Source organism: Chiroxiphia lanceolata, chromosome 1 (genome assembly GCF_009829145.1).
Source record: "Chiroxiphia lanceolata isolate bChiLan1 chromosome 1, bChiLan1.pri, whole genome shotgun sequence".
In the NCBI taxonomy this organism is placed as follows: Eukaryota; Metazoa; Chordata; class Aves; order Passeriformes; family Pipridae; genus Chiroxiphia; species Chiroxiphia lanceolata.
In genome coordinates this window covers 104,442,093-104,469,975 of record NC_045637.1, presented here as the reverse complement: position 1 = coordinate 104,469,975, position 27,883 = coordinate 104,442,093, and the positions used below count along the sequence as shown (strand labels likewise).

Sequence of the window (27,883 nt, the reverse complement as noted above, 5' to 3'; positions counted from 1 at the left end):
TAGAGGATAAGGAAAATAAGGTAAAGAGTGCGGTCAGATTTCCAAAGCAAACACCTCATTCTGTGAGGTATTTCTTGTACAAATCTCTAACTGTGCTAAAATAACGGGAAAAAAAACCAAACCAACAAAACTCTTCTTGCTAATAATCACAACAGAGAAACTTCACCAGTGTGAAAAGTCTGCTCATGGCCTACAAACCCATTAAGACCCAGATGAACCCTTTCTTGGAAGACTTAAGTGGAGTTTAAGCCATACCCTCTTGCTAAGAGAGCTTCTACATCTCAGTTGTACCAGGTTACCTGGGGATGCGAGTTTAATTTCAGGACTGGATCATCCTTTCTGAATAGCTGAGGCCATATTGAATAGGTGGGAGGATGGCTCCCCCCGGACACCTCTCTCTGCACCTCAGGCTGACAAAACCAAATACATTTGCTTAAATAACCAAATATGACTCTACACACACAAGATTGCTCCAGATCCCGCTCTGCCACTGCGTCCTTGCTGCACAGTCTTGATCATAAGGCAATGTTGCACCACTGCCCTGGTGAGGGGGATGAAAGCCAGGAGGGAAAAATAAGTCTTCAGGAACCCCATTCTCCCTGCCATGGTCTTCCTTTTCTGTGCACCTTTCCCTACAGCAGCCGTGGAGGGAAGTAGAAGCAGGGTAGCTAAAGCAAGATAACGGAGTCAAGGAGGCTACCTCTTACTCAGACACATAAACAAGGAGCTTGTTTCTGATGCTTATTTGCCCTCAGGGTCATAAGTAGCATGGACAAAATGCTTCAGGCAGTTTCTAGACCTACTTACAGGGATACACTGGAGACCTAATACCCTAATTCTTCATGCAGACTGCCAGAAAATACCTGTGTCTTCAGCTGAGCCTGCACATCTAGATATTTTTTTCATGGATAAGGAGACTGCTCAGATTGGATCAAGATGGGTCAGCATCTACAAAGCTTTAAGAATTGGGAAAGGCTTCCATGTCCAATAACATACATGTAATCTGGGATTTTCATGCTGCTGTTTCTTCAGAATCAAGCTGAGGTCAGACATAAAGATGTTGTGAGTGTCTTCTAATGGCCAGTCCCTTTAATATGCTATTGTAGGTAATTGCCTGTTTTGCTTACATCTTAAACCAGGCCTGTTAGCACTGGTCTTAACCCTCTCTATTTTTAGCTGGTACCGAGAAATCATTCTTTCAGTGATGGATCTTGCAGTTAAATACCTATTCCTAGCCAATATTCCATGTAGAATTTGTACTGATTTTCCCACAGAATCATTTTGCTTGTGGTGAGCTTTCAGTAAAGAAGAAGACAGGATTTCTGACTCTGAACACATCCCTGACCACCTATCAACATTCCTACGACTCCTTGTGCCTCAGAAAATAGCTTCAAAGAGATATACTTACACACACACACACATTCAGTATCAGGTATTTTCATGACACCATGCGTGTCACCGAACAAGGCAAGTATTTTAGTTTTTATTCAAGTGCTTGAGAAGGTATATATTTATTTCTACAATGAGACAGGATAACTGGAATACTTCTGCCATGGGACACTTCATCTGGCAAATTGAAAATCACTGCTTCAAGTGATTTCATTCTATAACACAAAGAAACTATATGATGTTATAAAATACCTTCACTATTATTAGTTTATGTTCCTAAGTTGCACTTCATTAGCAGTTTCCTCCCTTTAATTAAAAAATGTATTTCACTACTTTAGTTTAGTTCATATTATGAATTTTCCTTAAGGTGAAGATATAAATTAGGTTTTACCTTCTCAAATTGTAAGGAAGACAGATTTCTAATTTAAAAACCTTCTAATTACAAACTATTAAATTCTAATATTTGAGCACTTAATTATAAAACACATTTACAGATTCCCTTAAGAACGTCACTGAAACAAATTCATAAGTAGAACTTAATTGGAAATGTAATATGATTAATAGAAAAACTAGAGATGAAACATGAAGTGGAAATGTGGCTGCTGCCACAGTTACATGATCATGAAAGAAAATTTAATGTTATAAACAAGAAAAAACTTAATCCTCTCAAGTCAAAAAATCATCTAACAGTGAGCAGAGTCAGAGCTAGCTCTTGACCTGACAGTTCAGACAAACAGTTCTGCTGAATGCAATAATACTTTGGAAAAAAAGGATGAGATGGTTGCGCTCATAGGCAGATAGTGATCATGGTGGACCAAGGCAGAACCCTGAAGTTCACGAACAAAAGCAATCTCCTTTAAGACAGTAAGAATAATCATTGCTATTGCTAAAAATATTTACAGAGCTTTTCCTAAATATTCCAGCCATCCTCACATGCAAGCACTTCCAAATTAATACAACCCGTACATTTTCTAAGACTCAAAATGACAATATCCACACAGAGCTGGGAATAAATTGGACACCTGTGGCCACCACAAAAAAGCAAAGCAATCCATAAGAAATTAATGGAGTAAAATTAGCCTTCCATTTTTGGCAACAGGAATGCTAAGTGTGATAACAGTTTAATGATGTTCATCTATCTCCCAGGATACTTAATTCACAAAAATTACCATACAAATTATTCTCCATGGGTTTGTAATAAAATGGAAAAGGTGAAGAAGGTTAGCCAAAAGGTAGAGAATAAAATAATGGAAACATGTGTGATACTTTGAAGGTCCTCACAGACTTTCCCTAGATGGGAACACCCTAAACTGCCACATATATGTTCTGCTGTGTCACTGTAGTCTCACACAACTACCACCTTTGTCTTCCAGAGTTTGTGCTACATCACCTACTATTTTCTTGGCCATCCAAATTTCTTTGACACAAGCTATCTATTGCTCAAGGTTTTCACACTGGGGATTAGCAGAAGCAAGGAGATGTACGTTTGGCATGTGGAAGGATATTAGTCTGTTTTGTAGCTAATACTAGAAATATGCAAATAAAGACAAATATGTTGTTTGCTCAATCCATGTGCTCTGTCTGTAGTCTAAAGAATTTTCATATGCTCTTTCTTCCCTTTCACCACCCTTCACTTGATTTCTTTAGTGGAACATAAATCTTCTCTCTCCCTTACATCCACACTTTTTGCCAACAGTTTATGGAAAGTCTTAGGTGTCATATCCCACAAAAATTATAAGGCATCCTATTATAAACCTTTCAGCCAGAACTTTTCCATTGTATGCTTCTGACTCCAACATTTCAAAGAGCCTGTGGGCTGTCACAAGAGGCTCTCCTTCTTGCAGAGTACATCTTGTCACAAAACTGCTTCTGGGAAATGGACGGTCTGTTTCCTGACATGAGGGGAATACCACTGGTTGAAAAGGAGTCATGCTGCAGTCTTCTCCCTGTTTCACAGTGCAGCTTCACCCAAACTGGGCAGTCACACTGACAGACAACCACTGGCCTTCTTCCATTTTCCTCCGTGTTTCCTCAAGCAGATGAACTTGCAGAGGGTGCTTTACATTTTGTGGCAAGCTAGGTAAGACTCTTTATAAACACTAGACTTCCTTCTGCTAGTGAAGAAAGTACAAAAGCTGCATCTCAGCTATCGTTCTCCCCAACAGACTTGAACATAGACCATCAGCAGTGAGGTAAGGAAGAAAGTCTGTATAACTTACAGTCTCAAATTTTGCAGTGAAGCATTAAGCTCAGAGGGAACAAAGATTTAAATATGTACTTAATCCCTTGACCTTAGGCTAGGAATTCTGTTCAGAAATAGAAAATGTGTTTCTTAATTAGAAAAATGCATTTGTCACTCTACCTACAACAACAACACTTCTGAAAAACATCAAGAACCGAGACAACTGCAGTTTATCCACTCTACAGCCACTATTACTATAGTTTTCATAAACAATGCTTTCCTGGACAATGTGTGACATCAGGATTGCTACTTGAAGCACTAAATCAGAAGTTAACTTTATTGCATACTTCTGTTTGAGCCTAGCCTTGTTATAGAATTTCCTGATAATCTAATCACAAGAGATAAATTTACTCATTTTTTCCTATGCTCAAAAAGTTTAACTGAGTTGCACTGAGAGGGCTCTTACTGTTTTAATTTTATTTGCACTTTTTCTTGCAGTTTCAAGAAATTGTCACAGATCTCTTTAGAGAGAGTAAAATGAACAAAAGTTTTGCAGTTCTTTGATAGAAATAGATTAATTTTTCTTTGGAAACTCACACACCAGCAGGCTCAGACAACCCTTGGAACAAATGGCTGGTTTGTACTACTTATCTCATATATCTTCCAGACTACTAGTTCCATTCTGAGAAATAAGAAAATGAAGCAAAAGAGCTCAGGTAATAAGCAATTCACTGATTTGATGTTAGTTCTCAGGATGTTATTTACGTGTGATCTTGGCAAAGCTCAGAATTGCAAAATACTTGGTCTTGAAAGTCATTACCAGAGACAGATGCTCTTGGGAATGGCATGCAGTGACAATGTTTACTCAGACAAATCTAGTGTTGCAATTATACTTTAACTGTGCAAGAGAATAATGCTATTTCACACCAATTCAATTAGAAAGTATTAATTACATTAAATACAACTGTATTTATTACAAAGTAGTGATCCATCTTCTTATAACTGTTCAATTAATTTGTGCAGACAAAAAAAGTTCTGTTCCATTAATCTCCTTTTGAAAGAAGACTACGCAATGCCAACTCCATTTAAATATACACACATGTCTTTGGAGAGACACCTGTTACTACAACAAAAGTGCTGTTGTAGGCCTAAATGTAAAATTGATAATATGAAAATGCGCTATTAAAACACTGGAAGACCCAGATCAAATTCTACTGCCAGATTAACCAAAACACACCACTGCATTCATGGTGTCATCCCAGCACAGAGACTAGACAACCCCAAGCAAATGCTGAATTACAGCACAATAATCAGAAATGGTCTGGTAATGCACTGGTAAATCACCTGGTCCATTCACAAAAGCTAGATGTCCTGTTTAACCTGTTTCATATCCCTCTTACCTTTTTCATATCCAACTTGGAATTAATGACCAAGGGATATGGGCCACTTTCAATTTGAGAGTTAGAATTCACAGAAAAAATGAATTAATGAGAAGCAGACAGCAAAGATAACAGAAAGGTCCATGCAGATGAAGAGGTTTATCTTTCTTCTTCTTTATAAATTTCTTTTGAATTCAATGTTCATTACATTTGTTCATGTGGGCAATTACAACAGAAACTCAAAATGTGTGGATTCCATTAGAGTTTAAGACATGGCCATTTTCTTAATAAACAAGGAATTTCATAAATATATACAATAAAGTGTACAAACAATAAGAAAAATATCTTCCTTTTTCCAATATCTTGACTCTAACAATAGCAACACTGTGCTGATAGATAGAATGATTTGTTAATGCTGAAGTTGTATTTAAATGGATATACTTTCTGTATAGTCATACTTTTATAAAGAAGAAAAATCAAGAGCGAAGAAAGCCTCAAATATAATTAAAAGTTCTGAAAAAAAGTTTAATTTTCCATACAATGTTTTTATAAGTGGTATAAATGGCATATAAGTTTTGTTTAATGCTACTTTATTTAGTTTTTACTGTTCTGTTTCTGAATGCTATACAACATATTTCATAACAAAATGTAGAGCGAGCAGTAGCATTTCTAAGCTAGTTCTATTTGGAAGAAAAGCAAGCATGAAATTCCAAAACAAGAAAAAAAAAGCCACAAAATTTTCAGACTATTCAGTCCACACCTTTATGAACCTCGGGATTCAAGTCAAAATTTTACTGCATTATGTCTGCCCCAAAGAATGTGTTTAGTCTTACGGACCTTGCAGGAGTTTAAATCAAAACATGTCCATCGTTCTTTTTGCCAAAGAATTTTATGTATTCAGTAGAATAATTGCTATATGAAGAAATCATTTGAGCCTCTAAAATTTATATTTAAGAATAAATAAATCGAAAATACATCCAAATGTACCTCTAGAGGAAAGAACTCTTCCTGTTTCCTATTTGAATTTTTATATTTCAGAGATTTCTGAGGATATTCTTATTTTTCCACAAAATTTGCTTAGATTATTATTTACATGGGACCTTTATGAAAGAGACTTCTCTAAACTGGAAATGCAACTAATTACCTCTGTGTGCTGGCTATGCCTAAAAGGCTTAATCTTTTCATAGTCTAGTTCAAGAATGAACTCACTGATAAGATCACACTCCTGTGTTTCTGCTACTGAAGATTAATATACAGAACCACACAGGCAATTTCTACCTCATTTTAATCTGTGTTCCTTATTGACACTTGGTAATTCAACATAATAAAATGTTACAAAAGATCAACCCGCAGATGTGGTAACTTTGCCCTTGTTGTGATGGCTACGAACCAATATAAATCTAAAATAATAAAAAGATTTACCACTACGTACAACTCTTGTGCTACAGATATACGCATTCAAAAATGTCAGAAGGCACTGGACAGCTTTAAAACATTGAGAATGAGGATTAAAAATTAAACATTTATTTCTGTTTTACAAAGCAAGGAAAAAGACACTGAATATCTATACAGTGTACTGTATACAGATACACATTGCAATAGGTCTGGATTCTGTTCCTTTACATACAGCCAGTGGCAGTACATTTCAGCTAGAATTGCACTTAAACTCCACCAGGGCTATTTCTGATTGTAAAATCTAGTTTTTAAAAATTCATGCTTTCAAAAGTTATGCATATTTTAACAATAATTCTAAAAAAACCCAAACAAACAAAAAAACAAAGAAAAACAAACAAAACAAACAAACAAAAAACCACAGAAAAACCCAGGAAAAAAATCAAAACAAAACCAGAGAAGACACAACCCAGCAAAGAAAAAATAAACACCCTGCACTTTCTGCACCTACTGATATTTCCATTATAAATGAACATAGAAGACCTTAGGTTATCATTATCTTTCTCCTCCCCCTGGGTCTAGTGCTTCACAACAGTGTTCCAATACTCTAGGAAGGTAAGTTCTTCTATAGCATCTATCCAGAGTTTCCACCTGCCCTCTAGTACCTATTTTCTCTAGTGTACCATATCTAAGATCCCATTAGCTCTGTTGTCTCAGATCTGAATGACAAGAGTGATCTTCAAGATAACAAAGCAGTTTCCTGTCATAAGCTGATAAACATCCAAAGTCAATAAATGCAGTACAGAACCACATATTCAAGTATAAAATAGATATTTTTGCAAGTAAAAGGAAAATTAATGTAATGTTGTTACTCAGAGAAGCATGTTCTTGTTCTTACTAGACTAGATGTGAAGAAACTTAAAAAAAGGGAAGGCTCTTTCATGTTTCTCTGCACTCTATGAAAAGTGCTCAGATTCTTACCTCTATTGTACACTTAATATCAAACTGTAATAGACAGGGTTGCTTAAATGAAGCATCATTTTACAGAGTTGAAGATGCATCATTGAGAATAACAGGCAACATCAGATCCTTACCTAGGAATAAACTCTTTAAGGTCATAGTTTGGATGTTCACAGTGTATCTGCAATGTTTTAGTGTGGTTTATTTCATCAGGAGCCATTGAGAAAAATTCATATGTGGTGTCATATCTACTTCAGACTTTTTATATACATTTTCTCTTTTCTGACAATGTCATTTGAGAAAAACCCTACAGAAACTGAAACAGAATTTCTTTGGCAGAGTGTGAAGATAAGGACTAACTGTAAGACAGAATAAAATAGATATAGCTCCTAATCGTGTAAATGCATCAAAAATACTTTGCTTTTAGTATTAAAATAATATTCAGTTGAAAATAAGCATAAAATTCCTGATTGCTACACACAGATTTCCCAACATCTTATTATTCTTTTAATTTCTATCGAAATGCAAAAGTATGTAATAGTCTCTCTTCAAAAGGGGAAATGAAAGAATCATAGAATCATCAAACGGTTTGGGTTGGAAGTGACCTTAAAGACCATCTAGTTTCAACCTCCATGCCCTGGGCAGGGACACCTTCCACTAGACCAGATTGCTCAGAGACCCATCCAACCTGGCCTTGAGCACCTGAATCACCTCACGACTATATTTTTCTGTGAACTCTTCATCTAATTAGGAAGAATGAGCACATGTGAAGAGATCATGTCTGAAACCATGAGGAAACAACATCTAATGAACGTAGATTGTTGGTCTGTCAGTATGCACACTGCTTCCATTTCTAAATATGTATTCCATGCGAAATACTAGGATATTTTTTCATCAATCTAAAAACTGGGAGATTTCTGAGGAACTTATAATAACATATTTATTTTCAGCAGCCACCTACATGTAATTTTCCAATGCAAAGAAACTTAGAAGGAGGACAACACACTTTTTTAATAAAATTTTTAAATGTTTTCCCATAAATCTTGCATGACACTTGAATGGTAACAAGGGGAAACGTATTTCTGCAGACAAAGAATATTTTCTTAAGAAACCACCCACAAATATTATTTCTTTATTTTTATAGCAAAAAATATAACCCCAGTGAAAAGTACAAAATTTTCTTTAAAAGCTGACTGTAGTCCTTCCCTCAGAGTCTACTGTTCCACCTTGCTTTGGATCCCATGGGACCATTTTCCCTCCTGCAAGAAGGAAATTCAGTTACTAGGTCAGTGAATTATAACTTTCAGTCTGCATTCAGTCATCAGGAGATCCCAATGTCACAAGCAAGACAGGCGAAAGTCCACTGGCTCAGCAATGGCATGAAGGCCACGGCTCCTGAGCTTTGCTTTTGAAGGAAGCTCATCATATTACACATGGGCAGAACAACTACCTCCCTTATCTTCGGCTCCCCTTTGTAAAATGAGACTGCCAGAATGTTGAGGGCAAATGAAAATAAATGCTACATGCTCAGAGTGAAAATTCATATTAAACCAATGTCAATGCAAGTGGCTCAGGTTATGTTTACATAAAGTACTTTTGTCATTCCTAACTCACATTAAGTACATCCTTAAAGGCTCAGTAAGGGCTGGGCCTGTGTAGGAATGGGCTTTAGGTTATACTTTTGGAATAGAAAATGGAAAACTAGCCTCATGTTGAAAATGGATTCACAGATATCTACAAGAGCAAGCTGCTTTAGAATTGCATAATCTGAGAGTTTTAGAATCCAAGATCAACGTCTGCAGTTCTGTGAATAGTCATCTTAATTTACAGCGAGTATTCACACTCTCAACACGTAACATTCTTTAAGAAGAAAAGAAAGAAAAAGTGACATATCACGTTGTGTTTCCAAGATACGGCAGTTCAGTTGAGTACATCTCACTTGGCAAATGTAACCCATCACTAGCCTTGACAAGAAATTAATGCCAGAGGATTACTTTTTTGTGAAGTGGTGCTGCTGGTTGGAACTATGGTTCTGTGGCAACTTTCTTTCCTCTTTAAGTTGATATATGATCCTGCTGCAGACAAGCTTAGTTCTCCCACTCGGCTGAGCAGACATTGTGATTCACACGGCCAGTATCACTCTAAATGAACTCTGATCCAGCTGTGCTACTGGCAGATCTTACAGAACGTATTTGTCTCTTATCCATGTGGTTTGTGCTATAATGTAAAGGAATGAAAAAGGACATCTGTTAGTCAGAAAAACTTAAGCTAGCTCTGAGTAACATTTTAAGAAATGGAAGTCCTCTCTGACTTTTCTTTTTAGTATAAGAAGGGATTTTTAAAGACAACACAAGCCTGCAGATTTAAAAAAAAAAAAAAAAAAAAGAAGAGAAGGCATTTAAGATAATGACATTAATATGGAATATGTTGTCTTCCAGCCTCATAAATTTCAGAAGTAACCACAAATTTTGTCCAAAAGCACTGCAAACAGTTCTTTTCATTTCATCTTTAATAGCCAAGTTCCAAGAACAAACAGAAGCTTAGAACAAACAAAATTATAGGGCTGCCAATCATGCATCTTATCAACATTCTCAAAATTGCCTGTCTTGATGACAGCTTCTTCCTAACCTGACTCTGAAAACAGTATACTTTATTCAAATCTGCAACCACTGAAAAGTACTGTCAAAATTCCCGACCTTATTAACAAAAAATTTGAAACTGAAGCAATTTTAGCGTCTCCAGTGGAAATATTGTAATTTACAACAGTGTCTCTGACAACAGAATCTAACTTGATATGTATTATACAACCATTGAACAGACAACTGAAGCCTCAAATATAAAAATTTAAGTGCATATATTTTCCCAAATCACTGCAAACTACAAAAAAACCTTTGAGTCTAAATCAGATGCACATTTAACATTCTTAAGAAACTTTCCCCCTCTAAATTTATTTTAAATCCTAAATAGAGAGTGAACATAACTTTGATATCGCTAATTTCTGTTTGAGAATTCAACCAATCTTGTAACACTTATAACTTTGATCACTGAAATTAAAGTTATATTGTGCCTTAGTGCTTTGGATAATTTATATGCCACTATCGTTTGTATACAGAATAGCTAAAATTGTCTCTTTACTGTATTTGAAAGTGTGAAATCAAAGCATTTGTTAGGACTGTGGAGTGGAAATAAAGGGATAACAGAAGATCGTGTGGAGAGGTTAAGGCCTTGCTGAACACCCACTTCTTTTCCAGGAAACCCAGTGGGTAACAAAGAGGGATCACATGCTTAGCTTTTGCTAAGAACTTCCTGAACTGCATAGTTGAATTTTATAGTGCTGATCCCCAACTATGAATACTCCCCTGTTTACTTCCCATTAGTCAAGGAAGCCTGGAGTGTGAGTTGCAAGCTGACATCTCAATCCATGCTAAATTTCCTCAAATCATGAGTTGTTATCAAAGCCAGCAGGAACCAAGTATTGAGCCAAAAGCCACCCTCAGATAAGCATCTTTCCTTGGAAAGATTAAAATTTATTTTATGCTTCAGAATCTTGTTTAAGCTGCAAAAAGGATTGAGGCTGAGAATTATGAACTTATTCTGCCACTCGGTAAATCAGTCCTAACAGGATTTCACCACCTGTGCAACAGAGAAAAGGAAAGGGAGGGGCAGAGGTTGGAATCAGAGTATCTGTCAAACTGCAGCAATGACACATGTTATCTCTGCTTTCCAGCTTGGTGCTCTGTGTCAACAGTAACCCCAGCAGAGGAATTCTGGTCATACAGATGAACTCTCATATGGGGAAAAAGAAAGATGCAGCAGAGCACTGGCTACTTTTGCTCTTTTCTTACTGCATGATTTGGGAATGGGAGAATGTTTAGGCTCTCAGGCTCAACTTCCACATCACAGGTGGAAATCAATTCAAAATTATTAGTTTAGAAAGGTTAAATGATGAGGGGGAAAAAAAATCTCATTTTTTCTAAACCAGATATCCCCTTTGGATTCAGAGTTATTTCTCTCCATTTTGAAATATTCAGCCTTTGGACTGAAGACTTTGTCTATCAGGACACTATGTTCTGTAGGTAGTATCTGAAAAAGTAGTATCTCAGTTCAGGAGTTTGATATATTTAATCTCAGGAGAGCTTTTATTGTATTTAGTGGGTTGGGTTTCTAAGCAATAAAAAAAAATGGTTTCACTGTTATTGGTTTGCTTCCAGGCACCTGTTTCAGACTCTTCTCAAATCCTTACTAGTATGAATAAAAATGGCTGCTCAAAATCCTGCAAGCTGGCACCAACCTCTAGATGGCCTTTTCAGCAGAGGAAAATAGAAAATACAAATTATTTTGTTTAAATAATCTGTCATATTCCCATGTAGCTAACATGTAGATCAATAATATTAGCTACATAATAATGCACAGATCTCCAAATCTAAGGCTTAAAATTAACAGAACCTGCACCAATTCAGGCTGGAGGGGTTGTAATTACCAAGGAATGGGAAACTTAAACTATACTGGTATAACCTAACACCTGAATATACCTGTCTCATCAAGGGTAAAAGTTTAGCCGAACTGCAAATTTGACCATGTATTAGCTATTACAACTACAGCATCCACCTGGGGAATCTTGTGCATTTTCAAACATTGACACTCTCTACCCTTTCTCTTCAGTACACCATAGAATTGAGCCCTGCTAATTCCTTGGATGTTTCTTACATAGACTCAATAATAGATAATTTTAAGAATCAAGACATTCATAAATATTTTTTAAACAATACACGATATGTGTTAGAGAGAATACCTATATCATTAGGGGTGGGGTTTTTTCTGCTTTAAGGATAAATAAAGCACAAAATCTTTATAGATATGAATATCTCTAGTTTTTCTATGAAATTAAATATATGTCAAGATTTTCAAAGAGGCTAAAGTTCAGCATCTGAAATAACTTTCAGGTACATAAATTAATTAAATTTCTAGAAATGCCAAAATATTAGAAAAAGGCAGAAAACATTTCACTAAGGAGATTGTCCAAGTTGAATTGAAATACCTTCTTAGTTGTCCTCCTCATACTGTACCTCAGAGAATGATAAGTGCAAGCTTGCAGTATATATATTTCCAGAGTTAATGGCTATGTCAGATCAACACCAGTTGCTCAGCAGGAATATCAGTTTCCTGCTACAGTTTAAACAGAAGTCAAAACAGTAGAGCCAAATCTTCGCTGACACTTAGCCCAAAATGTTACCATTAAATTATTTTGGAGGGAGTAGTTCTGCATGCCTTTAGCCTAAAAGTTACAGTTAGTAACTCACAACATAAAGCAGCTGACCCTTTCTTAGAGATTTATGGGTTTACAACAGAGTCGCCAGCTGAGATCACAATTTTATCACAAGATGCTCTTCTTGGGTTGCCCAGAGCACCTCCATCAGTTAATTCACATTTGAACATCCATCAGTTCCACACTGACTGACTAGAAACTGATTTTAATTTCTGGTAGTTGGAAAGCTCTATTCTTGGGAAACCTTGCCAGTTGGGAACAGCTGAGATTTTAGATATAAGATGAATTTTGAGATATAGATGGAAACAGTATGAATTTATGACTCTCAGTAACATCATACATACAAAAAATCACTGTTTTTAGTGATAGTCAAATGAAGCACAATAAAGCTCTAAATCATTCTAGTGAAATGAGAAACAATTCAGACAGAGAACAAAAACTATGTAGTCGAGCATGTGACAGTCTGTAAATTGTATTCACTGGGAAACCGAAATGAGTATCACATGGATTTCATTACAATATCATTTGTTAGACATAATGAAGACTAAAAAAAAAAAGAGGAAAAAATGGTGTAAGTAGACAAAAAAAGTTTTGATTTTAAGGTCTAAGCTTTCCTATAGATTGGTATCTCCCCTTCCTAACTGCTTAAATTCCTGGGTTGTTGTAGTTTGGTTGGTTGGTTGGTTTTGGGGGGTTGTTATGTTTTTTTATATATTAATTAGTTGGGCAAATATTGTAGGGGAAAAAACTATATAATAACATATAATTTTTCCCTCTAAATGTAATTTCTGGAGTCAATTTTCTTCCTAGCAGCCTGTTCAGTGCTTTGTTCTGCATCTGTGACTAAAATAGAGTGCATAACACAGCAGTGTTTTTGATATTGCTGAACAGAGCCTGCAGACCATCAAGATCTCCTCTTCTGCCCACTCTGACCCCCACAGGTAGGCTGTAGGTGAGCAAGAATCTGGGAGGGAACACAGTCAGGACTGCTGACCCAAACTGACCAAATAGATGTCCTATACTGTTCTGCTCAGCAATAAATGCTCAAGAGGAGTAGGAAGTGGGGATATTTGCAGTTATGGCAATAATGTCACATGTGCTGATGCTTGGCTTTCCAGGAAGAAGACAGATATCTGCTTGCCGATAGGATGCAGTGAATAAATTCCTCTTTTTGCCTTGCTTACGTGTGCATCTTCTGCTCCACCTATTATACTGATTTTATCTGTCATCCATGATTCTTCTTGCCATCTTTCTGTGTTCTCCATTCTGCAAGACAGGGGAGTAAGCAAGTGTTTGTGCTGGTGCCTGGCTGCTGGCTGGGGACAGCATACCACAGAGCAGTACCACAGAATGTGCTTTAAAATATAAGCATCCTCTGGCAAAAAAAAAAAACTGCCAAGAAGAATGGAGGCAAACATAACCAGCCTTAGCAATGACAGAAATAAGGAGAGTGTCCCTAGGAACTAAACAAGCTGTACAGAGTTTGTTGCAACCTAGAAAACTTGTAGTTTGTGGACTTACTTCTCTCTCTCTCTCTCTCTCTCTCTCTCTCTCTCTCTCTCATTCTGTCTCTCTCTTGCTGTTTAACTTTAGATACTAAATTAACAACATTGGATACATAATAATTACAAGTATAACATAAAAGACTGCTGAAAGCTTACATTAAGTGAGTAAGAAACTAGCTAAAGGACGACGTGTAAGCAAACAGTATTGGTTGGCATGCAGGAAAGCAGAAGTCCTCACGGCTAAGTGTTATATATAATGCTCCTATTAAATGCCTTTAGCTCAAAGAGTAGACTTGCTATGATGAAAATGGATGATCATATGAAGCTAGGAGACATCAATATAAAGGAGGAACAGAATATTATCCACGAAAAATTAGGTGGCTTTGAGGTTTGTAATTGAAATGGAATGAAGTGTAATAGAACAAGAGCAAGGGACTATTAACATGAATCCACGATATAGAATGAGAGTACATCAGCTAAAAATGATAAAAAGACCCGTCTGTATATATTGATCATGAGTTGACTATAAATCACTGGCATGATGCAGCTCTGAAAAAGGCAAATGCAATTTTAAGGTGCATCAGAAGTGTTTTTTAATAAGCGGACAGTTATTAAAGCCTTTTTACAAAATCCCTTGCATGAGAGAGTTTTCATCTGAAACATGTCATCTGATGCCAATTATCCATTTAAAAATAAATAAATAAATAAATGAAATGAACTCACACCAGAATACATGAGGAGGCAAACTACAATGACGAGTAGAAAAATAAATTGCCTATGTCATAAAAGAAGAGATGAGAAGAAAACTGGCTTACTTAGTCCAACAAAACAAGTTGGGAAATGTAGCATGGTTATTCTTTAGAAGTACATGGTTAGATAATCCCAAAGAAGGGAAAGAAAGTAGGAGACCAATACTGACATAAGAAGAGAAGCTTATAAAGTGGGAATGAGTAAAATGAGGCTGAAAACCTGAAGACAGTTGCTAATGAAATGTGCAGTAGGCTCTGAAACAGCCTTTCTAGAGAACAGTAGGAAGGCAGTACAGTTTTCTAATGTGAATTGCCAAATACATATAGATTTTTATTGTGTGTGTATTTCTCTGTGACAGTAGAGGTCCATTTGACTGCCCCTTATGTTTTCTGCACCCTTTCTTCTACGTAGGGTTTGGCTCCCACTTCTAGTTGGTCTACAAGGCTGTGCATGATCTGCATATTATTATTCCCAACCTGAATCTATAGCATTATATAGAAACATAGGATTTTCATAGAAAATAACTAATTCAGTTTCTTATCTGCATTTCACCAGAAAATCTCATTACAGCTCTTGAACAAAATGCAACATAATAGAAAGGGTGATTTTTAAAATAAGTCTATAATAAATCGTGTATTTCTACCAAGTAAAATTTGCAGCATGCTTTTTTGAAGAAGGGAGAGAGCAAAGAAAGGGAAATTAGTAAGAGAAATCATTTGAGGGAAACCATTATTAACTGAAAATAACTGCAAGCTATTGGGAGACATTTTGCTAAGAAACATCTAACCAGCACACCAATCCAGCCCTGAAGAAATACAGAGATCATTTATCTAGTTACAGTTGCATGACAGACAAGTTGCACATGAGTTTTCTAACACATTCGAAAAAATCAGTTGAGCAAATTCCTCAGCTTGACTTTATTCATGTCAATCTGATTAAACATTCCAACCTCTGACAAAATATAGCCTGCATTTGACAGAGCTGGTGCAAAAGATGAGAGCCTGAGGCATGTAATTAAGGTTAGCACTATGTATTTCCAGCTCTTATTATCATCTTAGGAGACAGCTGTTAAAACTAAGCAAATTTTTATTTAAAGGTATCAAAAAGGAAAAGTTAGAAAAAAGCCCACACTCTTGTACCTGAATATTTGCAGAAATACTTCCCCGCCCCTACACTCACACACACACCACCACCACCACCAACCACCACTCCACAAACTACTCTATGATGGTAGTAAAGGAGTAACTGAGCTGCTGGAATGTAGAAACTGTGGGTTTGCACTAACCTGGAAAAAATATGGTGCGTTTGCTCTAGATCACTCATCATTTTCCTTAAAAAACTTCAGTGCAGTCTACCAAAACCATTAAATTTATAATCACTAGATACAACATAGCTGATACAGTAAAATCTTACAGTGGGCAACAAATTACTCGAGCAGTAATTTCAGCAGTTTTCTGCAAAGTATGCATTAGATGTATTCTCAATCCTCATTAATTCCAATTCAATGGACTGGTGGTAAAAGTGACATAAAAATAATAAAGCACACAAAACACAGAGTCAAACTCTGATCCTTAATGTTGCTAAATTGCAAAACAACATCATAATAATGTGTTGAAAATTTAACACAGAAATCCCTATGTTGTTTATTGGCTCTAAGAGGCACCGGAGCCTTACAGTTATACTCAATTTAAGATTAAAAAACCCCATAAATTACAATTCTGCTGGATACCACCAATCCATGAGAATGAAAAATGATGCAAGAAGGTGTCATCCCAAGAGAAACAAAGGCTCCAGGTTGTTTTTCCAACCTTCAGAAGAGCAACGTGTAAACTGTCCGTTTCCTTAGGGGAGCCTCACATAACCAATGGGTTATGGCATGGCATAAGAAATAAAAAGAGTCTCTAACTTCTACCTGACAACTGGATCTAAGGTGTCATGGTATTCAAGGATTTGAGGTAGGAAAGGTTGATCATGGGGAATAAACAGTCCCAGTAGTCTCTGAACAACATGTATCAGTGTATATATCACCAACGTAACCCTTCAAGTTGAAATGCAACAAGGCAATGTTTCCCCATTTTTAAATTAGAAAGTCAATTCAGTTCTCAGGATTTTTTGAGGGCTTATTCTCCATATGTTTCTATTTTTAAGAGTGACAGCTGTAAAACTACTTTTTGGTCAGAGATTGCTAAGACACTAGAGAAAATCTGCAGGAATTATTTGATTCAGTTGGTCTCCCCTGCAAACACTGTGTTAAATTCACACTGAAAATCTTGCAGACAAAAATACAACTTTTCCCTGACAAATTAAACTGAAGAATTAAATTAAGTATCGGAGTCTGGCACTGTCCTCTTGAAACCCACCTTTGAGGTATTTATATGTATTAATGAGATCCCCTCTCAGTCTTCTCTTCTCTAGACCAAACAGGCCCAGCTTCTGCAATCTCTCCTCATAAAAGAGATACTCCAGATCCTTAATTATCTTTGTGGCCCTCCAGTGGACCCCCTCCAGTCCATATTCAACTTGAAATCATTCAGAGAGAATAGACAGCCAAAATTGATTTCATTTACCTATGTTTGTATTACATCACTTAGTCATCACACCTCTCCAGAAGGATAATGCAAAAGCAGAGAACTCAACCTCTTTCAAAGCTCTGATGAGTAAAGATTGTATTTTATATGCAACTTCAATAATCATTTAAGGTGTGAAAGAATTTTACTGGAGTAAAAAAAGTCTCAAATTCAATAAGAAAAAGTGTTCTCTTAGGTCACTAGATGTTTCATGCAGCTACTGCTCTTACTGCTATGTAATCCTGAGTATCAAAGCGTTGACAAGAAAAAAAAAGAAATTATCACTATAGTGTGAGAACACACTTCTCTGAGTCTATTATACAAAGATGACAGTCAGAGTGACTAACATGCAGGGTTTTCTACAATTTCTTTTTAGAATACATCTGAGGTTTGTTTGTCTGTCACTCAAACTGTATCTAATTTGTAGTTATTGACTGTAGTGCAGTTCCAAAAGAGATCATCTCCTTTAAGTTCCTTTTTCCTCCTATCATTCTCACTTCACTTTTTCTGCCATCTACTTGAGTTGCATTGTCCTGTACTATGCAGCAAAACTAAATCTCAATGTGAAAATATGCTAAATTACTCAGCTAAAACTGTCCTTGCCCTCTTTTTCTGCTATAATTATGAAAATGGAGGGAAAACGCAAACACACGGGGCTATTCATCTATTCAAATCAAAGCCCTTATTATGCAAACACATCCTTAGGCAAAGCATGGCACAAACAATTCAAAGGCAGGGATCCTCCAAAGAAGAAATAAAAAAGGATTCTGATGAATTTAAAAATCCAGAGTTGTTTATTCAAAATAGTTCAGTCATTTTACATTCTGCTCAGAGTTCTGAAGTTGATATTAAGCATACATCGTAAATGGACTTGAAGGCATTTTTATAGTAGCTTGCTAAGGAAACAGATGTAAATCTGACAAGAATCAAGGGAGGGAAGAATGGGCCTAGAGAGGGGTAGAATAACCTGCTATGGAAAGTTAAAACATCCAATCTATCAAACTATCAGCAGGGAAACTGTCAGCATCCTGAAAAATGAAAAGAACAAAATTCAATGCTTAAGATTTCTGAATAGTTTTTCAATGCTGCTATAGTATTTGTAGGCTTAAATATAATGGGAATGGATAAATCACCTTATGTTTCATGCTGTTGCCCATACGTGGGCTAGGAAAGCATGACCCAGGGCTAAGACTTGCAGACTTTGTCATCCCTCCATATTACAGGGCTTTCAGTTGCTCCTCAGGACCTTTTGTTCAATTCACACTGAGATTAACTAGCACTACCACAGGGATAGACTCTTGTTTGCAGGTAATTCTGACATTTCTAAGGACAAACTAGGCCAAATTAAGGCAGGACTATTATGCTGTCTAGGTCCCTGCCTTCCTAGAGCTGTTTGCTGTTTTGTTCTTTAGTCCTCTGAATAACAGAGATTAATACACACGCAGCACAATCTCAGCTTTCTGAGTCTACATGGTTTGCAAAGAGGTTTCGGTACATCAGAGCAACCAAATATTTCCTGCCCCAGTGACCACTGCAATGAATCTCTTGCACTCTGTAGCATTCATCAAACTTCCAGCGCAATCTTATGGGTAGCCAATCACTAACACACAAGTAGCTACTTCACACTTTACTGGAAATTAGTTATTTGGGTAGTTATTTGCCTCCAAAGTACTGGGAGACAACTGGAGCTACTGTTCCAAAAAGGATATAATGGAAGATGGCTAAACTGCTCTTTTCTACCCACACAGTACTTCTGGATGGTAAAAATGATTTGATTGGTAACCTTAAGAAGAGTGCAACAGCATTTGTTACAACACACAATCAAGCATGTATAAAACTCAGCTCTGGGCTGTATGTCTAGATTCCTCTTCCTGATTCCCTTGGCAGCTCAAAGGAAGTAGAGTTGTCAGGCAACTTGCTCTCCAGTGGGTACATCCTGGAAAGGCAAGCTGGGACCATCTGCAAAGATGTACTTGGGACTCTACATTTCCTCAGCTGAGGGTGGCAAATTATGTTAGATTTTGCATATGGCTACACACATCTAAAACGACCACTCAAATACAACAAAAATATCAGTATTATTCAGGATGCGTAGGAAAATGCTGGCAACGTGGTCCTTAGGCACAATCTAAGCCTGACTCTGAGAATGCAACTGGTGGAAGGACTTCCCAGGGATTATTAGTAGAATTATAGAAGAGTATCACAGAATAGTTTGGGTTGGAAAGGACCTCTAAAGGTCATCTACTCCAGTCCCTTGCAGTTTTACAGTCAGTATGGAATATCATTATGATACATTTAACTCTAAAATAAAGAAAAGAATGAATTTTTGACTCAGCATTTTGCTTATGAAAAATGTCAAGTCCTGGTCTTATTAGTCAAAATTATAATAATATAATTGATTAAAGTAGAATTTGCTGGATTAAAACCAGCCTAAGAGTATAATTTGTACCGATTGTGTTGATCAGTGGATTGCACACCTTGTATAATTACCTAATGAAGTGCAGTTATCAACTTCTTGAAGGTTCAGATGCATTATATGAAGAATCTGATCATGAAGTACTATTTCAAAACTGCAACAATGTTACCTGTGGATCTCTCTGTGGTATACTCCTGGAAAAAAATGCATTTTTATTGTTTCCCGTTACATAAAACTAATAAGAAGTTTGTTAGCAATCAGCTCATGTAAGTGAACCATGAACACCAGAGTAAAACACAGGCTGAAATTGCTACATGCCCAGAACAGAGGTACAGCAGATAAACAAGACCATCTCACTTTCTGCCTCAAAATTCAAAGCAGTATTAAGCAATCAGGTAACAGAAAATACATTTTTATAAGCTATCTCAATTTTCCCAGTGAAAGTTATTATGTTAGAAGCTCACTGTTCCACCAACAGTGATAGCACAGCTTGCCTGGTAGATAAAGCTGAAGAGATGCAAGTTAAGAAACATTTTCTGCAGATAGAAATCTGAACAGGTAACAACTTAATACTGTTCCACACCAGCAGACAATGTTTTATTTCCATTTTTATTTGACTTCATCATCAGTTTCTATAGTCTGTATGACACTTTGATGACTTTTTAGTAAAAATTATTTAACAAAACAAGAGTCTCCTCCAATATTCGATACTAATAATAACATTAATATTGAAATGATGAAATAATCTGATTTTTAAATAATATTCTTCTTCTTACAGTCTGCATAAATGGCAGAAGCTTAAGACTGAGGGTAAAAAATACAGAACTTCGTATTTTTAACAAAGTTAAAAAAAAAGGCAAGGAAGGAAAGGAAGAAATTCTGTGTCCCCAACTCAATTTAAGATGATGTTAGGCATCTGAACAAAGTGAGATGGAGAGTTTGAAAGAAATTACACTACAAGGAGAAAAAGAAATCCATTGTGTGCTTAGTAAACTTGATATAGTTTTTCCGTCAAAGAAAGCATGTGCAAAAAGTGAAGAGAATCAGAATTTGTAAAGTGAAATGTATAGCAACCTTCAGTGTTCATTATTAAGAGCATTCATATGCTCTTATGATGGTAGAATTTGATTACATAATGCCTGTTACCCAGTTTTAGAATGCTTTGATGCAGTTCCAATGTATACTTGAGAAACAAGATGACCTGTGAGGTACACAAGTCACACTACGTATTCCATGCAGATCATCTACAGAGGAATGCAAATTCGGTTGCTCATTTAAGTACTTATTTGCAACCCCTCTTAAACCAAACAATTATATTGGTTTTGGTTTTATTATTAAAAAAACAAAACAAAACAAAACAAAACAAAAGGAGAACATATTTTTCTGTGGAAAAGATAATTCAAGCTGGATTCAAGCAATTTCTAAGTCTAATATCCTAAACCACATTTAAAAATACATGTGACTGGTGTTTAGTCACAGCAATTTGATGAGTCTAGTAAAAGAATTTTTAATCATTGTTCAAAGCACACTAAAGGTAACATGCCTATATGCCAAATGCAGTTGACAAGATAGACACCAAAATAAGTTGTGGGTTTGGCGGGTGCATTGCTGAGAAGCTACCTGTCACTTATGCACATTTCTGGGAGATGTAATAATAAGTAATATTAGGAATTCTCAAAAGACGCTATGATGACACATAAAGATTTCATTCAGAAAACTGCCCCATCTCAGTGCCACATGGGAACAGCCAAAGCATGACATTTCAGTGGCGGAATAAAACAACATGTTTTTCCATTTCTAAGCTGACATTCAAGATAGTCATGCACATATTCATAATATTATTTCATTCACCACAGATGAGTGAAAAGTTAGAGGAATAAATCATAGATTATGCAAATTTCCCCATGATCTTTAGTAAGGCCACAACGTACTTCACCTAAAACAGTACTTGCTTTTACAGCCCCATTTTGAATATAGATTTACATTTATAAAACCAAAAGAGAGCTAAAAGAACTCATAAGAAGCTAAACCCCATCACTGTCAGGGTACTCTACTTAACCACGAATTCACCTCACCTACGTATATATATTATGCAGTTTCTAATTGACTGCCTTTCTCCTCCCCCTCAGAAACTCTGTGTCATGAAGTACATGTGATAAATGAAAAGTTATTAATGATCAGCTGTTCAATATTTGCTGCAAACTGTTAAAACCTATGGTAAGCCTGTTAGTTCTGTTCATTTGTCTTGAACTTTTTATGGCACTTTTCAGAACAGAGGACTTCTGCTCAAAACTTAATCAATCTTTAAAATGGCCAACAAAATGAAAGATGATATCACTCCATTTTACAAATAGTTGACTGAGGCATAGACAGACTATGGAGAAAAATCCTATTAATTTTTACATCCAACTTGATAACTCTAGTGAATGATTTTTCAGAAGGTGATTCTTATACAGTACTTCATCCATTCAAACTAGCCTTCCCACTGGCTTCAGTTATAAGTGTTCAGAATTTCTGTAAGACATTTCTACAAAAATTTCTAGCTGTTACTCTGAAAAATGAGAATTGCATTTATTAACCACTTCTAAGTATGGCTTGAGTAACTATCTAGTGTTACAAATGAGTATGAAGACAGTAAGAAAATCTTTAAGGCAATAATTAGAACCAGAATTCACCATCCTGTCCACTATACAATGACTTTCCAAAAAGACAGAAATCCTATGACAACAGCCCTCTCTTGCTCTCTCACAGAATGACAATAGCTCCATTTTGTGGAAGAGTTCTTTTGAATTGTTCAAAACAACAGAAAAAAAAACAAAACAAACAAACAAACAAACAAACAAACAAACACCCCCCCCCCCCCCCCCAAACAAAACCACAAAACAACCAAACCCAGGAAGAATCACGCATTTCAAGTTTGTAGGATTTTCTATCCAATTCAAGTTCATAGGAATTTGTGCCCAAGTGATAACACTGTCTTGGAAGCAACTTTGCAAGTAGCCATTGAAAACCAGGGGCACTACTATGATGCAACCAGCCAGGTGAGCAGTTGCACGACTTGAGAAGCTTCCATAGACTGATTAGGTGGGAATATTCACACTATGAATACATCAGATTCATTGACTAGATGGCTTGTCAAAAAGAAGTTTGGGGAGGCCAGAAAGAAGACAGTACAATGAGCCTAAAGACCTTCCAGGCTTCCAAACTTTCACTGAAATGCACCAGGGGACACATGGTGACGTGGTGATTCAACCTTGACAAATAAAAATCTGGCAAAGAGGATATAGCTATTTTCAGCATAAAATGTATTGAAAATATAGCAGAGGGATAAGAAAATCAAAGACTGCCTGCAATGGAAGTTTCTTGACAACAGAGGAACAGCAAGTCTCTGAAGTCTTATGGTCCATTCAGAGCTCAGAAAGAAAGTGAACTTCAGTGGGCACAAATCTTCTGCACATCCACCACAACTCTGCCCTCAACTTCCTACTCCTAATTTATCTGAATCCAGCATGCAGGCTCCCTCAGAAGGCAATCTGCACATCCTCAGCTACCTGTTTTCCCAGCCATCTGTCAAACAGCTGTCCCTTATCTTTAACTTTATTCCCAGCTAGTTTATCACTAGCTTTAGCCCCAAAGTGACTGTTCTTCACCATTTCTTCTTCACTTAAACAGTCGAGTTTTCTAATTTATCTTCTCTAGCCAGCCTCAGTTTTCCTCCTATATCTGCTCCAGACTTGCTGTCCTGAATGACTCCTTTACCCCCCTAAACTCAGCTTTTTGTCTGTCTCTTTTGTTTTTTTATTAACTCTCTTGAAGTTCCGTGCACACATCCATATAGTGTCTGAGCAGTACTGAAAGCATGTAAAAGTTCTGGTACACTCCAAGGGAACCAAACAGTCTCAAACAGTCACAGCACAAGTTACTATTACTCACTTTTATTAATTTATTTTCCCTCTTCTTCATATACCTTATTTTAGGATATTTTAAGCCAAAATAAATATCTTCCCCACTTGATTATTCCTGTGAGGCGCTGTACTTTTCTTTCTGCTCTCCAAGAATATAATTCATAAGTCTTGTCTTTCAGAGGCATATGGGCAGCACCAGTGCTAAATATTTGTTAAAAATACTTTCTAAAAGATCATATAACGGAAAATAGACGAGTTGATAATGATTTTACATTTGCGGCAAATGTTTCAGTGCTTACTTTATTCAATCCAGTTACACAAACTTTAGTTATTGCTTATTTTTTTCTAAACTTTAAAGGCCCCATTGAATAACAGCTCCCAGCGAACGCGGTTGAAGGAATGCAGAAGATATACAATAAACAATTAGTATACTGACTCCTTTAAAATCTGGAGAGAAAAAAAGGTCTTTGAAAAAGCATTTGACATTTCTGATTTATGTTAGCTCTTCCTATCCTTAATAACACCATTTGTAAGAAGTCTGCATTAAAGGATTACTGGAGCACATAACTGGAGAATGAGTTAATTAGGTTGTTTTGTTTTAATAAAATATGCTATTCAAAGCATCTCCTATTTACCTGCTTAAACACCATTAGATAAAAGAAAAACAGCTGTCAAAAGCAAAGCCAACAATAAATGAAAAAAACTGAGAAAGACAGCATGTTCTGAAAGGAAACAATGGAAAATTTCTAAGCACTGATGACTGCATCCAGGAAAGAACTGTCTTTCTTTTAATGTAAAAAAGTGGGACCAAAAGTACTCTATGCTTCCTGAGTTCAAGCAAAACAGCATATGCAACAACAAAGGTTGAGATTGTCCTTAATGTTAGAATTTACAAAACTGCAGCCCCTGACCACTACTACATGAGCAAGTTTACTCAGGAGAAAATGCAGAAAACCCAATATTATAAAGGGATGAATTCAGAGGGGTTAAAGAGAGAGTGAAATCCTGGCTGTCGTGTAGACAAGAGAAATAGGATACATAATATTACATTCTGCAGATACACAGTGTGGAGAATGCACTATGAGAGACTTACTCAAGACTATTTACAAGTGTCTTACCTCCAGAAGCTATGAGTTAGATTAGGGAGTTAATGGAATGCCATTTTCACTACAAAAGCAATGTGCACATTGAACTTCGTGGGTGCCTGTCAATGAATTTGCTCTGTCTTGGAATGACACTGTGCCATGCTGTCTTCTCCTCTCACTACACCCCTGCCAGTGTTACTTAAGCACTCAGTAATAGGCATAATTTTGCATTCTGTATTCTTTATCAGCACATGACCTTTCTCACAAAATAGCAACACTGAAAAAGGTAAGGGACCAACCAACCTTTTTTCAAAAAGTCAAGATGAAAAAATCCTTAATTTAGTCCTTTTCCTGTTCTGGTTTCTGTACAGGATAAAATTTATAACAACGAAATGATGTAAAGAATAACCCAAATACTATGGGCTTTCACTTGGTAAAGTGGGTACATTTACAGAAAAGAAAGTGTGCTTTAGTTTAGCCTTGGGCTATGACAGGAATCCTGCACCCCATCAACCTTTGGTGCACTTCTTTCACTAAAATGAAAGGCAAGCATGAGTAGAAATGGTAGGCAATGTATGGCTTTTCACACAGATTTACAATTTTCTACTCAGCACGTTGATGGTATACTTTGTTTCCAGAGGAAGTCTGAAACAGGGAGAAATGTACCAAGGAACAAAGAAGAGAGAAATATCTGTAGTATAGATTTTTTCACCAAGCTCAGGAGAGATTGAAAAGAAAAACCCAAACACAGAAACAGAGAAAACATTTTGCAGCTGGTTAAACTGAGGGAATTCTTTTCATTAAATTATCCTAATGATTTCCACATAGAATTTATTGAGCAGGCAGCTCAAGTAGATGGATGGATATTTAAGAAAAGATGCATAGTGATCAATTGAAATGACAACCACATTTAACATTATCAAGAATTACCTGGAAAACCATTTACCACAGTCATCTTTTGCATCTGGTTGTCTAATGGTGCTTTTAATGAAAGAGACAAGCATAACTTAACTAATTACTTAGAGATATTGAAATCCGTCATGTCAGTGACTTCTTAGAACACATTTTCTTGGACCTTCAGATTTTTTCCTATAAAGTGGAAAAAATTAGAATTAGGCAGCTTTCAAAATTATGAAATATGAGGTCATATTGTGACAAATTATACCACTCAAGAATGAATGCAACTTTAATTAAAAATCCATCTCATCTGGAAGAGCAACTTTCTATCATGTAAGAAAATGGAGATTCCAGTGAGCACTGTTTTGGTTAGTTGAGTTAGAAGGCGTTAGTTAACACATTGATTAGTTTAAACCACAAAATAAATGCTCCTGTTGTACTGTCATTGCTCTCACTGCAACATGAGGAATGGAGTTCACATTTTTGTTTATCCTCACACATATCCTCCTGATGTAACTCCAAAAACCTTCTAGTATTCCATGCCCGCTTTTCAGTAGAGGAAAAGCCAATTCAACAAACATCTTTTGCCCAATTTTACCTGGACTTTGCTCTTAGATATCAGATCACATATACTCATTGAATCACAGCACCAAAGAATACTTGAGGTTGGAGAGGACCAATGCTGATTCTCTGCTTGCTCAAAGCAGGATAGGCTGGAACAGGTTACTCAGCGTTGTGTACAGCCAGGTTTTGAAGACATCCAAGGTTGGAGACTCTAAAATCTCTCTGGATATCCTGGGCCAGTGTTTGATCTCACACAGTAATTTTTTTTTTTCTTGTATTTAAACAGAATTCCCCACATTTCAGTTTACTTTCTTGGCCTTTCACTCTATATCACTGAGAATAGTTTGGCTCTGTCTTCTCTGCGCCCTCCCATCAGGCATTTATACACACTGATAAGATCTCTCCCGCAGCTTCAGGGTGAACAGTCCTGGCTCTCTCAGATTCTCCTCATTTTAAATATACTCCAGTTCTTAATCATCTTAGTAGCCCTTTACTAGCTCCAGCAGACTCATGACTTTCTTGCACTGAGGAGCCCAGCACTGTATACATCACTCCAGATGCGATATTATCTGTTCTAAGTAGAGGACAGATCTGTTTTGATCTGCTGGCAATGCTCTTTCTACTGCATCCATGGATACCATTGGCCTTTTTCACTGCAAAGACTTATTAGTGTTTAGCTTGCTGTCTACCAGGATCATTAGGGTCTTGTGCAAAGCTCCTTTCCAGTTGTTGATCCTCCAGCATGTACTGGTTAGTCCTCTGCAGGTGCAGGATTTGGAATTTTTCTTTATTGAAGGTTCCTGTCAGATCATTTCTGCAGCCTGTCAAGCACAAAAATCTGATGTATCAGCCACGTCTCCCAGTCTGTTATTGGTGAGGATGCATTGTGTCCCATCATCTAAGTCATTAATGAAGCTGTTAAACAGAATTGGACCCGGTACAAACACCTGGGAAATATCAAGTGATACTCAAGGAATGTCACGTGCTTTTGCATGCATAGATACTCTAGATAATTTGCTTATAATATTCAGATGTACAGAAATATCTGATTCACCCAAAAAGCTCTAGAAGATGTGCACAGAAATAATCTAATAAGTATACTAGCAGAGAGAAATAAGGAGATGCATTTTATCCAGTTTTTCTTAAAAAGCCTAAAAGCCTGGTTTATCAACATTATTAATATAAAGAAATATGGAAAAAATATTATTTGTTGACAATGATAGCTTATTTTTTTCCTGTGGTGCATATTAGTATGTACTGGTTCAAAAGACATTACTGAAGACCTCTGTTTCTCTATTTTAAGGAACCGTTGTTCATATGGATAGATTCACCAATTATAGGTAACTTATTTCTGAATCTCAGTCTGCCTTCAGGTCAGAGTTGTGCTAGGGAACGCACATCTTTGCAATCACCAACTTCAACTACATAGTAGGTACTAAAGTCTTCCTATGCATTTTCACTTACACTTTCACATCTTAGGAATCTACATTCCTCTTTCAGTTAGGTTCATGCATTGCATGGTGTCATGCTCCCAAAATGCCGCAGATGTTTATCCTTCAGATGACTTTGTGACAGTAGACCTTCATCCTTGACTCATGAAGCCAATTTCTATATGTTCACAAGAGT

The 27,883-nt window shown here is 36.6% G+C and overlaps 1 protein-coding gene across 1 annotated transcript in view; it reads right to left on the bottom strand.

The window, feature by feature from the left end:
* CNTNAP2 (contactin associated protein 2) overlaps positions 1 to 27,883 on the bottom strand; it is a 1,030,565-nt gene that overhangs the window by 821,084 nt on the left and 181,598 nt on the right. The window lies entirely within an intron of this gene.